Consider the following 16,257-nt stretch of genomic DNA (forward strand, 5'->3'; position numbering starts at 1 on the left):
GGTGTTTGACGTGAATGTATTGTTGATTGTGTGTTTCTGATTTGTTGGCGTGTGATTGATTCGTGATGGTTGGATGTGCTCTTGGTTTTGTGTTTAATGCATTGATTTGTGCATATGTGTTCGATTCATTGTTGTTCGTGGACAATGTTGTATCGATTCACAATATGCTATATGGAGTGCTGGGATATAGCTCCCGAGCGTGACATGCGTATCGGGTTTAAGTTCCAGCTATAGGTGTTGTTTGTTGTTGAATGATTGATGTTCGGAATGCTGGAGTGTGGATTAGTGATTGTGTTGTGTGTGGTGTTTGACGTGAATGTATTGTTGATTGTGTGTTTCTGATTTGTTGGCGTGTGATTGATTCGTGATGGTTGGATGTGCTCTTGGTTTTGTGTTTAATGCATTGATTTGTGCATATGTGTTCGATTCATTGTTGTTCGTGGACAATGTTGTATCGATTCACAATATGCTATATGGAGTGCTGGGATATAGCTCCCGAGCGTGACATGCGTATCGGGTTTAAGTTCCAGCTATAGGTGTTGTTTGTTGTTGAATGATTGATGTTCGGAATGCTGGAGTGTGGATTAGTGATTGTGTTGTGTGTGGTGTTTGACGTGAATGTATTGTTGATTGTGTGTTTCTGATTTGTTGGCGTGTGATTGATTCGTGATGGTTGGATGTGCTCTTGGTTTTGTGTTTAATGCATTGATTTGTGCATATGTGTTCGATTCATTGTTGTTCGTGGACAATGTTGTATCGATTCACAATATGCTATATGGAGTGCTGGGATATAGCTCCCGAGCGTGACATGCGTATCGGGTTTAAGTTCCAGCTATAGGTGTTGTTTGTTGTTGAATGATTGATGTTCGGAATGCTGGAGTGTGGATTAGTGATTGTGTTGTGTGTGGTGTTTGACGTGAATGTATTGTTGATTGTGTGTTTCTGATTTGTTGGCGTGTGATTGATTCGTGATGGTTGGATGTGCTCTTGGTTTTGTGTTTAATGCATTGATTTGTGCATATGTGTTCGATTCATTGTTGTTCGTGGACAATGTTGTATCGATTCACAATATGCTATATGGAGTGCTGGGATATAGCTCCCGAGCGTGACATGCGTATCGGGTTTAAGTTCCAGCTATAGGTGTTGTTTGTTGTTGAATGATTGATGTTCGGAATGCTGGAGTGTGGATTAGTGATTGTGTTGTGTGTGGTGTTTGACGTGAATGTATTGTTGATTGTGTGTTTCTGATTTGTTGGCGTGTGATTGATTCGTGATGGTTGGATGTGCTCTTGGTTTTGTGTTTAATGCATTGATTTGTGCATATGTGTTCGATTCATTGTTGTTCGTGGACAATGTTGTATCGATTCACAATATGCTATATGGAGTGCTGGGATATAGCTCCCGAGCGTGACATGCGTATCGGGTTTAAGTTCCAGCTATAGGTGTTGTTTGTTGTTGAATGATTGATGTTCGGAATGCTGGAGTGTGGATTAGTGATTGTGTTGTGTGTGGTGTTTGACGTGAATGTATTGTTGATTGTGTGTTTCTGATTTGTTGGCGTGTGATTGATTCGTGATGGTTGGATGTGCTCTTGGTTTTGTGTTTAATGCATTGATTTGTGCATATGTGTTCGATTCATTGTTGTTCGTGGACAATGTTGTATCGATTCACAATATGCTATATGGAGTGCTGGGATATAGCTCCCGAGCGTGACATGCGTATCGGGTTTAAGTTCCAGCTATAGGTGTTGTTTGTTGTTGAATGATTGATGTTCGGAATGCTGGAGTGTGGATTAGTGATTGTGTTGTGTGTGGTGTTTGACGTGAATGTATTGTTGATTGTGTGTTTCTGATTTGTTGGCGTGTGATTGATTCGTGATGGTTGGATGTGCTCTTGGTTTTGTGTTTAATGCATTGATTTGTGCATATGTGTTCGATTCATTGTTGTTCGTGGACAATGTTGTATCGATTCACAATATGCTATATGGAGTGCTGGGATATAGCTCCCGAGCGTGACATGCGTATCGGGTTTAAGTTCCAGCTATAGGTGTTGTTTGTTGTTGAATGATTGATGTTCGGAATGCTGGAGTGTGGATTAGTGATTGTGTTGTGTGTGGTGTTTGACGTGAATGTATTGTTGATTGTGTGTTTCTGATTTGTTGGCGTGTGATTGATTCGTGATGGTTGGATGTGCTCTTGGTTTTGTGTTTAATGCATTGATTTGTGCATATGTGTTCGATTCATTGTTGTTCGTGGACAATGTTGTATCGATTCACAATATGCTATATGGAGTGCTGGGATATAGCTCCCGAGCGTGACATGCGTATCGGGTTTAAGTTCCAGCTATAGGTGTTGTTTGTTGTTGAATGATTGATGTTCGGAATGCTGGAGTGTGGATTAGTGATTGTGTTGTGTGTGGTGTTTGACGTGAATGTATTGTTGATTGTGTGTTTCTGATTTGTTGGCGTGTGATTGATTCGTGATGGTTGGATGTGCTCTTGGTTTTGTGTTTAATGCATTGATTTGTGCATATGTGTTCGATTCATTGTTGTTCGTGGACAATGTTGTATCGATTCACAATATGCTATATGGAGTGCTGGGATATAGCTCCCGAGCGTGACATGCGTATCGGGTTTAAGTTCCAGCTATAGGTGTTGTTTGTTGTTGAATGATTGATGTTCGGAATGCTGGAGTGTGGATTAGTGATTGTGTTGTGTGTGGTGTTTGACGTGAATGTATTGTTGATTGTGTGTTTCTGATTTGTTGGCGTGTGATTGATTCGTGATGGTTGGATGTGCTCTTGGTTTTGTGTTTAATGCATTGATTTGTGCATATGTGTTCGATTCATTGTTGTTCGTGGACAATGTTGTATCTATAGGTGTTGTTTGTTGTTGAATGATTGATGTTCGGAATGCTGGAGTGTGGATTAGTGATTGTGTTGTGTGTGGTGTTTGACGTGAATGTATTGTTGATTGTGTGTTTCTGATTTGTTCACAATATGCTATATGGAGTGCTGGGATATAGCTCCCGAGCGTGACATGCGTATCGGGTTTAAGTTCCAGCTATAGGTGTTGTTTGTTGTTGAATGATTGATGTTCGGAATGCTGGAGTGTGGATTAGTGATTGTGTTGTGTGTGGTGTTTGACGTGAATGTATTGTTGATTGTGTGTTTCTGATTTGTTGGCGTGTGATTGATTCGTGATGGTTGGATGTGCTCTTGGTTTTGTGTTTAATGCATTGATTTGTGCATATGTGTTCGATTCATTGTTGTTCGTGGACAATGTTGTATCGATTCACAATATGCTATATGGAGTGCTGGGATATAGCTCCCGAGCGTGACATGCGTATCGGGTTTAAGTTCCAGCTATAGGTGTTGTTTGTTGTTGAATGATTGATGTTCGGAATGCTGGAGTGTGGATTAGTGATTGTGTTGTGTGTGGTGTTTGACGTGAATGTATTGTTGATTGTGTGTTTCTGATTTGTTGGCGTGTGATTGATTCGTGATGGTTGGATGTGCTCTTGGTTTTGTGTTTAATGCATTGATTTGTGCATATGTGTTCGATTCATTGTTGTTCGTGGACAATGTTGTATCGATTCACAATATGCTATATGGAGTGCTGGGATATAGCTCCCGAGCGTGACATGCGTATCGGGTTTAAGTTCCAGCTATAGGTGTTGTTTGTTGTTGAATGATTGATGTTCGGAATGCTGGAGTGTGGATTAGTGATTGTGTTGTGTGTGGTGTTTGACGTGAATGTATTGTTGATTGTGTGTTTCTGATTTGTTGGCGTGTGATTGATTCGTGATGGTTGGATGTGCTCTTGGTTTTGTGTTTAATGCATTGATTTGTGCATATGTGTTCGATTCATTGTTGTTCGTGGACAATGTTGTATCGATTCACAATATGCTATATGGAGTGCTGGGATATAGCTCCCGAGCGTGACATGCGTATCGGGTTTAAGTTCCAGCTATAGGTGTTGTTTGTTGTTGAATGATTGATGTTCGGAATGCTGGAGTGTGGATTAGTGATTGTGTTGTGTGTGGTGTTTGACGTGAATGTATTGTTGATTGTGTGTTTCTGATTTGTTGGCGTGTGATTGATTCGTGATGGTTGGATGTGCTCTTGGTTTTGTGTTTAATGCATTGATTTGTGCATATGTGTTCGATTCATTGTTGTTCGTGGACAATGTTGTATCGATTCACAATATGCTATATGGAGTGCTGGGATATAGCTCCCGAGCGTGACATGCGTATCGGGTTTAAGTTCCAGCTATAGGTGTTGTTTGTTGTTGAATGATTGATGTTCGGAATGCTGGAGTGTGGATTAGTGATTGTGTTGTGTGTGGTGTTTGACGTGAATGTATTGTTGATTGTGTGTTTCTGATTTGTTGGCGTGTGATTGATTCGTGATGGTTGGATGTGCTCTTGGTTTTGTGTTTAATGCATTGATTTGTGCATATGTGTTCGATTCATTGTTGTTCGTGGACAATGTTGTATCGATTCACAATATGCTATATGGAGTGCTGGGATATAGCTCCCGAGCGTGACATGCGTATCGGGTTTAAGTTCCAGCTATAGGTGTTGTTTGTTGTTGAATGATTGATGTTCGGAATGCTGGAGTGTGGATTAGTGATTGTGTTGTGTGTGGTGTTTGACGTGAATGTATTGTTGATTGTGTGTTTCTGATTTGTTGGCGTGTGATTGATTCGTGATGGTTGGATGTGCTCTTGGTTTTGTGTTTAATGCATTGATTTGTGCATATGTGTTCGATTCATTGTTGTTCGTGGACAATGTTGTATCGATTCACAATATGCTATATGGAGTGCTGGGATATAGCTCCCGAGCGTGACATGCGTATCGGGTTTAAGTTCCAGCTATAGGTGTTGTTTGTTGTTGAATGATTGATGTTCGGAATGCTGGAGTGTGGATTAGTGATTGTGTTGTGTGTGGTGTTTGACGTGAATGTATTGTTGATTGTGTGTTTCTGATTTGTTGGCGTGTGATTGATTCGTGATGGTTGGATGTGCTCTTGGTTTTGTGTTTAATGCATTGATTTGTGCATATGTGTTCGATTCATTGTTGTTCGTGGACAATGTTGTATCGATTCACAATATGCTATATGGAGTGCTGGGATATAGCTCCCGAGCGTGACATGCGTATCGGGTTTAAGTTCCAGCTATAGGTGTTGTTTGTTGTTGAATGATTGATGTTCGGAATGCTGGAGTGTGGATTAGTGATTGTGTTGTGTGTGGTGTTTGACGTGAATGTATTGTTGATTGTGTGTTTCTGATTTGTTGGCGTGTGATTGATTCGTGATGGTTGGATGTGCTCTTGGTTTTGTGTTTAATGCATTGATTTGTGCATATGTGTTCGATTCATTGTTGTTCGTGGACAATGTTGTATCGATTCACAATATGCTATATGGAGTGCTGGGATATAGCTCCCGAGCGTGACATGCGTATCGGGTTTAAGTTCCAGCTATAGGTGTTGTTTGTTGTTGAATGATTGATGTTCGGAATGCTGGAGTGTGGATTAGTGATTGTGTTGTGTGTGGTGTTTGACGTGAATGTATTGTTGATTGTGTGTTTCTGATTTGTTGGCGTATGATTGATTCGTGATGGTTGGATGTGCTCTTGGTTTTGTGTTTAATGCATTGATTTGTGCATATGTGTTCGATTCATTGTTGTTCGTGGACAATGTTGTATCGATTCACAATATGCTATATGGAGTGCTGGGATATAGCTCCCGAGCGTGACATGCGTATCGGGTTTAAGTTCCAGCTATAGGTGTTGTTTGTTGTTGAATGATTGATGTTCGGAATGCTGGAGTGTGGATTAGTGATTGTGTTGTGTGTGGTGTTTGACGTGAATGTATTGTTGATTGTGTGTTTCTGATTTGTTGGCGTGTGATTGATTCGTGATGGTTGGATGTGCTCTTGGTTTTGTGTTTAATGCATTGATTTGTGCATATGTGTTCGATTCATTGTTGTTCGTGGACAATGTTGTATCGATTCACAATATGCTATATGGAGTGCTGGGATATAGCTCCCGAGCGTGACATGCGTATCGGGTTTAAGTTCCAGCTATAGGTGTTGTTTGTTGTTGAATGATTGATGTTCGGAATGCTGGAGTGTGGATTAGTGATTGTGTTGTGTGTGGTGTTTGACGTGAATGTATTGTTGATTGTGTGTTTCTGATTTGTTGGCGTGTGATTGATTCGTGATGGTTGGATGTGCTCTTGGTTTTGTGTTTAATGCATTGATTTGTGCATATGTGTTCGATTCATTGTTGTTCGTGGACAATGTTGTATCGATTCACAATATGCTATATGGAGTGCTGGGATATAGCTCCCGAGCGTGACATGCGTATCGGGTTTAAGTTCCAGCTATAGGTGTTGTTTGTTGTTGAATGATTGATGTTCGGAATGCTGGAGTGTGGATTAGTGATTGTGTTGTGTGTGGTGTTTGACGTGAATGTATTGTTGATTGTGTGTTTCTGATTTGTTGGCGTGTGATTGATTCGTGATGGTTGGATGTGCTCTTGGTTTTGTGTTTAATGCATTGATTTGTGCATATGTGTTCGATTCATTGTTGTTCGTGGACAATGTTGTATCGATTCACAATATGCTATATGGAGTGCTGGGATATAGCTCCCGAGCGTGACATGCGTATCGGGTTTAAGTTCCAGCTATAGGTGTTGTTTGTTGTTGAATGATTGATGTTCGGAATGCTGGAGTGTGGATTAGTGATTGTGTTGTGTGTGGTGTTTGACGTGAATGTATTGTTGATTGTGTGTTTCTGATTTGTTGGCGTGTGATTGATTCGTGATGGTTGGATGTGCTCTTGGTTTTGTGTTTAATGCATTGATTTGTGCATATGTGTTCGATTCATTGTTGTTCGTGGACAATGTTGTATCGATTCACAATATGCTATATGGAGTGCTGGGATATAGCTCCCGAGCGTGACATGCGTATCGGGTTTAAGTTCCAGCTATAGGTGTTGTTTGTTGTTGAATGATTGATGTTCGGAATGCTGGAGTGTGGATTAGTGATTGTGTTGTGTGTGGTGTTTGACGTGAATGTATTGTTGATTGTGTGTTTCTGATTTGTTGGCGTGTGATTGATTCGTGATGGTTGGATGTGCTCTTGGTTTTGTGTTTAATGCATTGATTTGTGCATATGTGTTCGATTCATTGTTGTTCGTGGACAATGTTGTATCGATTCACAATATGCTATATGGAGTGCTGGGATATAGCTCCCGAGCGTGACATGCGTATCGGGTTTAAGTTCCAGCTATAGGTGTTGTTTGTTGTTGAATGATTGATGTTCGGAATGCTGGAGTGTGGATTAGTGATTGTGTTGTGTGTGGTGTTTGACGTGAATGTATTGTTGATTGTGTGTTTCTGATTTGTTGGCGTGTGATTGATTCGTGATGGTTGGATGTGCTCTTGGTTTTGTGTTTAATGCATTGATTTGTGCATATGTGTTCGATTCATTGTTGTTCGTGGACAATGTTGTATCGATTCACAATATGCTATATGGAGTGCTGGGATATAGCTCCCGAGCGTGACATGCGTATCGGGTTTAAGTTCCAGCTATAGGTGTTGTTTGTTGTTGAATGATTGATGTTCGGAATGCTGGAGTGTGGATTAGTGATTGTGTTGTGTGTGGTGTTTGACGTGAATGTATTGTTGATTGTGTGTTTCTGATTTGTTGGCGTGTGATTGATTCGTGATGGTTGGATGTGCTCTTGGTTTTGTGTTTAATGCATTGATTTGTGCATATGTGTTCGATTCATTGTTGTTCGTGGACAATGTTGTATCGATTCACAATATGCTATATGGAGTGCTGGGATATAGCTCCCGAGCGTGACATGCGTATCGGGTTTAAGTTCCAGCTATAGGTGTTGTTTGTTGTTGAATGATTGATGTTCGGAATGCTGGAGTGTGGATTAGTGATTGTGTTGTGTGTGGTGTTTGACGTGAATGTATTGTTGATTGTGTGTTTCTGATTTGTTGGCGTGTGATTGATTCGTGATGGTTGGATGTGCTCTTGGTTTTGTGTTTAATGCATTGATTTGTGCATATGTGTTCGATTCATTGTTGTTCGTGGACAATGTTGTATCGATTCACAATATGCTATATGGAGTGCTGGGATATAGCTCCCGAGCGTGACATGCGTATCGGGTTTAAGTTCCAGCTATAGGTGTTGTTTGTTGTTGAATGATTGATGTTCGGAATGCTGGAGTGTGGATTAGTGATTGTGTTGTGTGTGGTGTTTGACGTGAATGTATTGTTGATTGTGTGTTTCTGATTTGTTGGCGTGTGATTGATTCGTGATGGTTGGATGTGCTCTTGGTTTTGTGTTTAATGCATTGATTTGTGCATATGTGTTCGATTCATTGTTGTTCGTGGACAATGTTGTATCGATTCACAATATGCTATATGGAGTGCTGGGATATAGCTCCCGAGCGTGACATGCGTATCGGGTTTAAGTTCCAGCTATAGGTGTTGTTTGTTGTTGAATGATTGATGTTCGGAATGCTGGAGTGTGGATTAGTGATTGTGTTGTGTGTGGTGTTTGACGTGAATGTATTGTTGATTGTGTGTTTCTGATTTGTTGGCGTGTGATTGATTCGTGATGGTTGGATGTGCTCTTGGTTTTGTGTTTAATGCATTGATTTGTGCATATGTGTTCGATTCATTGTTGTTCGTGGACAATGTTGTATCGATTCACAATATGCTATATGGAGTGCTGGGATATAGCTCCCGAGCGTGACATGCGTATCGGGTTTAAGTTCCAGCTATAGGTGTTGTTTGTTGTTGAATGATTGATGTTCGGAATGCTGGAGTGTGGATTAGTGATTGTGTTGTGTGTGGTGTTTGACGTGAATGTATTGTTGATTGTGTGTTTCTGATTTGTTGGCGTGTGATTGATTCGTGATGGTTGGATGTGCTCTTGGTTTTGTGTTTAATGCATTGATTTGTGCATATGTGTTCGATTCATTGTTGTTCGTGGACAATGTTGTATCGATTCACAATATGCTATATGGAGTGCTGGGATATAGCTCCCGAGCGTGACATGCGTATCGGGTTTAAGTTCCAGCTATAGGTGTTGTTTGTTGTTGAATGATTGATGTTCGGAATGCTGGAGTGTGGATTAGTGATTGTGTTGTGTGTGGTGTTTGACGTGAATGTATTGTTGATTGTGTGTTTCTGATTTGTTGGCGTGTGATTGATTCGTGATGGTTGGATGTGCTCTTGGTTTTGTGTTTAATGCATTGATTTGTGCATATGTGTTCGATTCATTGTTGTTCGTGGACAATGTTGTATCGATTCACAATATGCTATATGGAGTGCTGGGATATAGCTCCCGAGCGTGACATGCGTATCGGGTTTAAGTTCCAGCTATAGGTGTTGTTTGTTGTTGAATGATTGATGTTCGGAATGCTGGAGTGTGGATTAGTGATTGTGTTGTGTGTGGTGTTTGACGTGAATGTATTGTTGATTGTGTGTTTCTGATTTGTTGGCGTGTGATTGATTCGTGATGGTTGGATGTGCTCTTGGTTTTGTGTTTAATGCATTGATTTGTGCATATGTGTTCGATTCATTGTTGTTCGTGGACAATGTTGTATCGATTCACAATATGCTATATGGAGTGCTGGGATATAGCTCCCGAGCGTGACATGCGTATCGGGTTTAAGTTCCAGCTATAGGTGTTGTTTGTTGTTGAATGATTGATGTTCGGAATGCTGGAGTGTGGATTAGTGATTGTGTTGTGTGTGGTGTTTGACGTGAATGTATTGTTGATTGTGTGTTTCTGATTTGTTGGCGTGTGATTGATTCGTGATGGTTGGATGTGCTCTTGGTTTTGTGTTTAATGCATTGATTTGTGCATATGTGTTCGATTCATTGTTGTTCGTGGACAATGTTGTATCGATTCACAATATGCTATATGGAGTGCTGGGATATAGCTCCCGAGCGTGACATGCGTATCGGGTTTAAGTTCCAGCTATAGGTGTTGTTTGTTGTTGAATGATTGATGTTCGGAATGCTGGAGTGTGGATTAGTGATTGTGTTGTGTGTGGTGTTTGACGTGAATGTATTGTTGATTGTGTGTTTCTGATTTGTTGGCGTGTGATTGATTCGTGATGGTTGGATGTGCTCTTGGTTTTGTGTTTAATGCATTGATTTGTGCATATGTGTTCGATTCATTGTTGTTCGTGGACAATGTTGTATCGATTCACAATATGCTATATGGAGTGCTGGGATATAGCTCCCGAGCGTGACATGCGTATCGGGTTTAAGTTCCAGCTATAGGTGTTGTTTGTTGTTGAATGATTGATGTTCGGAATGCTGGAGTGTGGATTAGTGATTGTGTTGTGTGTGGTGTTTGACGTGAATGTATTGTTGATTGTGTGTTTCTGATTTGTTGGCGTGTGATTGATTCGTGATGGTTGGATGTGCTCTTGGTTTTGTGTTTAATGCATTGATTTGTGCATATGTGTTCGATTCATTGTTGTTCGTGGACAATGTTGTATCGATTCACAATATGCTATATGGAGTGCTGGGATATAGCTCCCGAGCGTGACATGCGTATCGGGTTTAAGTTCCAGCTATAGGTGTTGTTTGTTGTTGAATGATTGATGTTCGGAATGCTGGAGTGTGGATTAGTGATTGTGTTGTGTGTGGTGTTTGACGTGAATGTATTGTTGATTGTGTGTTTCTGATTTGTTGGCGTGTGATTGATTCGTGATGGTTGGATGTGCTCTTGGTTTTGTGTTTAATGCATTGATTTGTGCATATGTGTTCGATTCATTGTTGTTCGTGGACAATGTTGTATCGATTCACAATATGCTATATGGAGTGCTGGGATATAGCTCCCGAGCGTGACATGCGTATCGGGTTTAAGTTCCAGCTATAGGTGTTGTTTGTTGTTGAATGATTGATGTTCGGAATGCTGGAGTGTGGATTAGTGATTGTGTTGTGTGTGGTGTTTGACGTGAATGTATTGTTGATTGTGTGTTTCTGATTTGTTGGCGTGTGATTGATTCGTGATGGTTGGATGTGCTCTTGGTTTTGTGTTTAATGCATTGATTTGTGCATATGTGTTCGATTCATTGTTGTTCGTGGACAATGTTGTATCGATTCACAATATGCTATATGGAGTGCTGGGATATAGCTCCCGAGCGTGACATGCGTATCGGGTTTAAGTTCCAGCTATAGGTGTTGTTTGTTGTTGAATGATTGATGTTCGGAATGCTGGAGTGTGGATTAGTGATTGTGTTGTGTGTGGTGTTTGACGTGAATGTATTGTTGATTGTGTGTTTCTGATTTGTTGGCGTGTGATTGATTCGTGATGGTTGGATGTGCTCTTGGTTTTGTGTTTAATGCATTGATTTGTGCATATGTGTTCGATTCATTGTTGTTCGTGGACAATGTTGTATCGATTCACAATATGCTATATGGAGTGCTGGGATATAGCTCCCGAGCGTGACATGCGTATCGGGTTTAAGTTCCAGCTATAGGTGTTGTTTGTTGTTGAATGATTGATGTTCGGAATGCTGGAGTGTGGATTAGTGATTGTGTTGTGTGTGGTGTTTGACGTGAATGTATTGTTGATTGTGTGTTTCTGATTTGTTGGCGTGTGATTGATTCGTGATGGTTGGATGTGCTCTTGGTTTTGTGTTTAATGCATTGATTTGTGCATATGTGTTCGATTCATTGTTGTTCGTGGACAATGTTGTATCGATTCACAATATGCTATATGGAGTGCTGGGATATAGCTCCCGAGCGTGACATGCGTATCGGGTTTAAGTTCCAGCTATAGGTGTTGTTTGTTGTTGAATGATTGATGTTCGGAATGCTGGAGTGTGGATTAGTGATTGTGTTGTGTGTGGTGTTTGACGTGAATGTATTGTTGATTGTGTGTTTCTGATTTGTTGGCGTGTGATTGATTCGTGATGGTTGGATGTGCTCTTGGTTTTGTGTTTAATGCATTGATTTGTGCATATGTGTTCGATTCATTGTTGTTCGTGGACAATGTTGTATCGATTCACAATATGCTATATGGAGTGCTGGGATATAGCTCCCGAGCGTGACATGCGTATCGGGTTTAAGTTCCAGCTATAGGTGTTGTTTGTTGTTGAATGATTGATGTTCGGAATGCTGGAGTGTGGATTAGTGATTGTGTTGTGTGTGGTGTTTGACGTGAATGTATTGTTGATTGTGTGTTTCTGATTTGTTGGCGTGTGATTGATTCGTGATGGTTGGATGTGCTCTTGGTTTTGTGTTTAATGCATTGATTTGTGCATATGTGTTCGATTCATTGTTGTTCGTGGACAATGTTGTATCGATTCACAATATGCTATATGGAGTGCTGGGATATAGCTCCCGAGCGTGACATGCGTATCGGGTTTAAGTTCCAGCTATAGGTGTTGTTTGTTGTTGAATGATTGATGTTCGGAATGCTGGAGTGTGGATTAGTGATTGTGTTGTGTGTGGTGTTTGACGTGAATGTATTGTTGATTGTGTGTTTCTGATTTGTTGGCGTGTGATTGATTCGTGATGGTTGGATGTGCTCTTGGTTTTGTGTTTAATGCATTGATTTGTGCATATGTGTTCGATTCATTGTTGTTCGTGGACAATGTTGTATCGATTCACAATATGCTATATGGAGTGCTGGGATATAGCTCCCGAGCGTGACATGCGTATCGGGTTTAAGTTCCAGCTATAGGTGTTGTTTGTTGTTGAATGATTGATGTTCGGAATGCTGGAGTGTGGATTAGTGATTGTGTTGTGTGTGGTGTTTGACGTGAATGTATTGTTGATTGTGTGTTTCTGATTTGTTGGCGTGTGATTGATTCGTGATGGTTGGATGTGCTCTTGGTTTTGTGTTTAATGCATTGATTTGTGCATATGTGTTCGATTCATTGTTGTTCGTGGACAATGTTGTATCGATTCACAATATGCTATATGGAGTGCTGGGATATAGCTCCCGAGCGTGACATGCGTATCGGGTTTAAGTTCCAGCTATAGGTGTTGTTTGTTGTTGAATGATTGATGTTCGGAATGCTGGAGTGTGGATTAGTGATTGTGTTGTGTGTGGTGTTTGACGTGAATGTATTGTTGATTGTGTGTTTCTGATTTGTTGGCGTGTGATTGATTCGTGATGGTTGGATGTGCTCTTGGTTTTGTGTTTAATGCATTGATTTGTGCATATGTGTTCGATTCATTGTTGTTCGTGGACAATGTTGTATCGATTCACAATATGCTATATGGAGTGCTGGGATATAGCTCCCGAGCGTGACATGCGTATCGGGTTTAAGTTCCAGCTATAGGTGTTGTTTGTTGTTGAATGATTGATGTTCGGAATGCTGGAGTGTGGATTAGTGATTGTGTTGTGTGTGGTGTTTGACGTGAATGTATTGTTGATTGTGTGTTTCTGATTTGTTGGCGTGTGATTGATTCGTGATGGTTGGATGTGCTCTTGGTTTTGTGTTTAATGCATTGATTTGTGCATATGTGTTCGATTCATTGTTGTTCGTGGACAATGTTGTATCGATTCACAATATGCTATATGGAGTGCTGGGATATAGCTCCCGAGCGTGACATGCGTATCGGGTTTAAGTTCCAGCTATAGGTGTTGTTTGTTGTTGAATGATTGATGTTCGGAATGCTGGAGTGTGGATTAGTGATTGTGTTGTGTGTGGTGTTTGACGTGAATGTATTGTTGATTGTGTGTTTCTGATTTGTTGGCGTGTGATTGATTCGTGATGGTTGGATGTGCTCTTGGTTTTGTGTTTAATGCATTGATTTGTGCATATGTGTTCGATTCATTGTTGTTCGTGGACAATGTTGTATCGATTCACAATATGCTATATGGAGTGCTGGGATATAGCTCCCGAGCGTGACATGCGTATCGGGTTTAAGTTCCAGCTATAGGTGTTGTTTGTTGTTGAATGATTGATGTTCGGAATGCTGGAGTGTGGATTAGTGATTGTGTTGTGTGTGGTGTTTGACGTGAATGTATTGTTGATTGTGTGTTTCTGATTTGTTGGCGTGTGATTGATTCGTGATGGTTGGATGTGCTCTTGGTTTTGTGTTTAATGCATTGATTTGTGCATATGTGTTCGATTCATTGTTGTTCGTGGACAATGTTGTATCGATTCACAATATGCTATATGGAGTGCTGGGATATAGCTCCCGAGCGTGACATGCGTATCGGGTTTAAGTTCCAGCTATAGGTGTTGTTTGTTGTTGAATGATTGATGTTCGGAATGCTGGAGTGTGGATTAGTGATTGTGTTGTGTGTGGTGTTTGACGTGAATGTATTGTTGATTGTGTGTTTCTGATTTGTTGGCGTGTGATTGATTCGTGATGGTTGGATGTGCTCTTGGTTTTGTGTTTAATGCATTGATTTGTGCATATGTGTTCGATTCATTGTTGTTCGTGGACAATGTTGTATCGATTCACAATATGCTATATGGAGTGCTGGGATATAGCTCCCGAGCGTGACATGCGTATCGGGTTTAAGTTCCAGCTATAGGTGTTGTTTGTTGTTGAATGATTGATGTTCGGAATGCTGGAGTGTGGATTAGTGATTGTGTTGTGTGTGGTGTTTGACGTGAATGTATTGTTGATTGTGTGTTTCTGATTTGTTGGCGTGTGATTGATTCGTGATGGTTGGATGTGCTCTTGGTTTTGTGTTTAATGCATTGATTTGTGCATATGTGTTCGATTCATTGTTGTTCGTGGACAATGTTGTATCGATTCACAATATGCTATATGGAGTGCTGGGATATAGCTCCCGAGCGTGACATGCGTATCGGGTTTAAGTTCCAGCTATAGGTGTTGTTTGTTGTTGAATGATTGATGTTCGGAATGCTGGAGTGTGGATTAGTGATTGTGTTGTGTGTGGTGTTTGACGTGAATGTATTGTTGATTGTGTGTTTCTGATTTGTTGGCGTGTGATTGATTCGTGATGGTTGGATGTGCTCTTGGTTTTGTGTTTAATGCATTGATTTGTGCATATGTGTTCGATTCATTGTTGTTCGTGGACAATGTTGTATCGATTCACAATATGCTATATGGAGTGCTGGGATATAGCTCCCGAGCGTGACATGCGTATCGGGTTTAAGTTCCAGCTATAGGTGTTGTTTGTTGTTGAATGATTGATGTTCGGAATGCTGGAGTGTGGATTAGTGATTGTGTTGTGTGTGGTGTTTGACGTGAATGTATTGTTGATTGTGTGTTTCTGATTTGTTGGCGTGTGATTGATTCGTGATGGTTGGATGTGCTCTTGGTTTTGTGTTTAATGCATTGATTTGTGCATATGTGTTCGATTCATTGTTGTTCGTGGACAATGTTGTATCGATTCACAATATGCTATATGGAGTGCTGGGATATAGCTCCCGAGCGTGACATGCGTATCGGGTTTAAGTTCCAGCTATAGGTGTTGTTTGTTGTTGAATGATTGATGTTCGGAATGCTGGAGTGTGGATTAGTGATTGTGTTGTGTGTGGTGTTTGACGTGAATGTATTGTTGATTGTGTGTTTCTGATTTGTTGGCGTGTGATTGATTCGTGATGGTTGGATGTGCTCTTGGTTTTGTGTTTAATGCATTGATTTGTGCATATGTGTTCGATTCATTGTTGTTCGTGGACAATGTTGTATCGATTCACAATATGCTATATGGAGTGCTGGGATATAGCTCCCGAGCGTGACATGCGTATCGGGTTTAAGTTCCAGCTATAGGTGTTGTTTGTTGTTGAATGATTGATGTTCGGAATGCTGGAGTGTGGATTAGTGATTGTGTTGTGTGTGGTGTTTGACGTGAATGTATTGTTGATTGTGTGTTTCTGATTTGTTGGCGTGTGATTGATTCGTGATGGTTGGATGTGCTCTTGGTTTTGTGTTTAATGCATTGATTTGTGCATATGTGTTCGATTCATTGTTGTTCGTGGACAATGTTGTATCGATTCACAATATGCTATATGGAGTGCTGGGATATAGCTCCCGAGCGTGACATGCGTATCGGGTTTAAGTTCCAGCTATAGGTGTTGTTTGTTGTTGAATGATTGATGTTCGGAATGCTGGAGTGTGGATTAGTGATTGTGTTGTGTGTGGTGTTTGACGTGAATGTATTGTTGATTGTGTGTTTCTGATTTGTTGGCGTGTGATTGATTCGTGATGGTTGGATGTGCTCTTGGTTTTGTGTTTAATGCATTGATTTGTGCATATGTGTTCGATTCATTGTTGTT

The 16,257-nt window shown here is 40.7% G+C and overlaps 1 protein-coding gene across 2 annotated transcripts in view; it reads left to right on the forward strand.

The window, feature by feature from the left end:
• SCYL3 (Protein-associating with the carboxyl-terminal domain of ezrin) overlaps positions 1-16,257 on the forward strand; it is a 57,740-nt gene that overhangs the window by 31,248 nt on the left and 10,235 nt on the right. The window lies entirely within an intron of this gene.

Source organism: Schistosoma haematobium, chromosome ZW, assembly GCF_000699445.3.
Source record: "Schistosoma haematobium chromosome ZW, whole genome shotgun sequence".
In the NCBI taxonomy this organism is placed as follows: domain Eukaryota; kingdom Metazoa; phylum Platyhelminthes; class Trematoda; order Strigeidida; family Schistosomatidae; genus Schistosoma; species Schistosoma haematobium.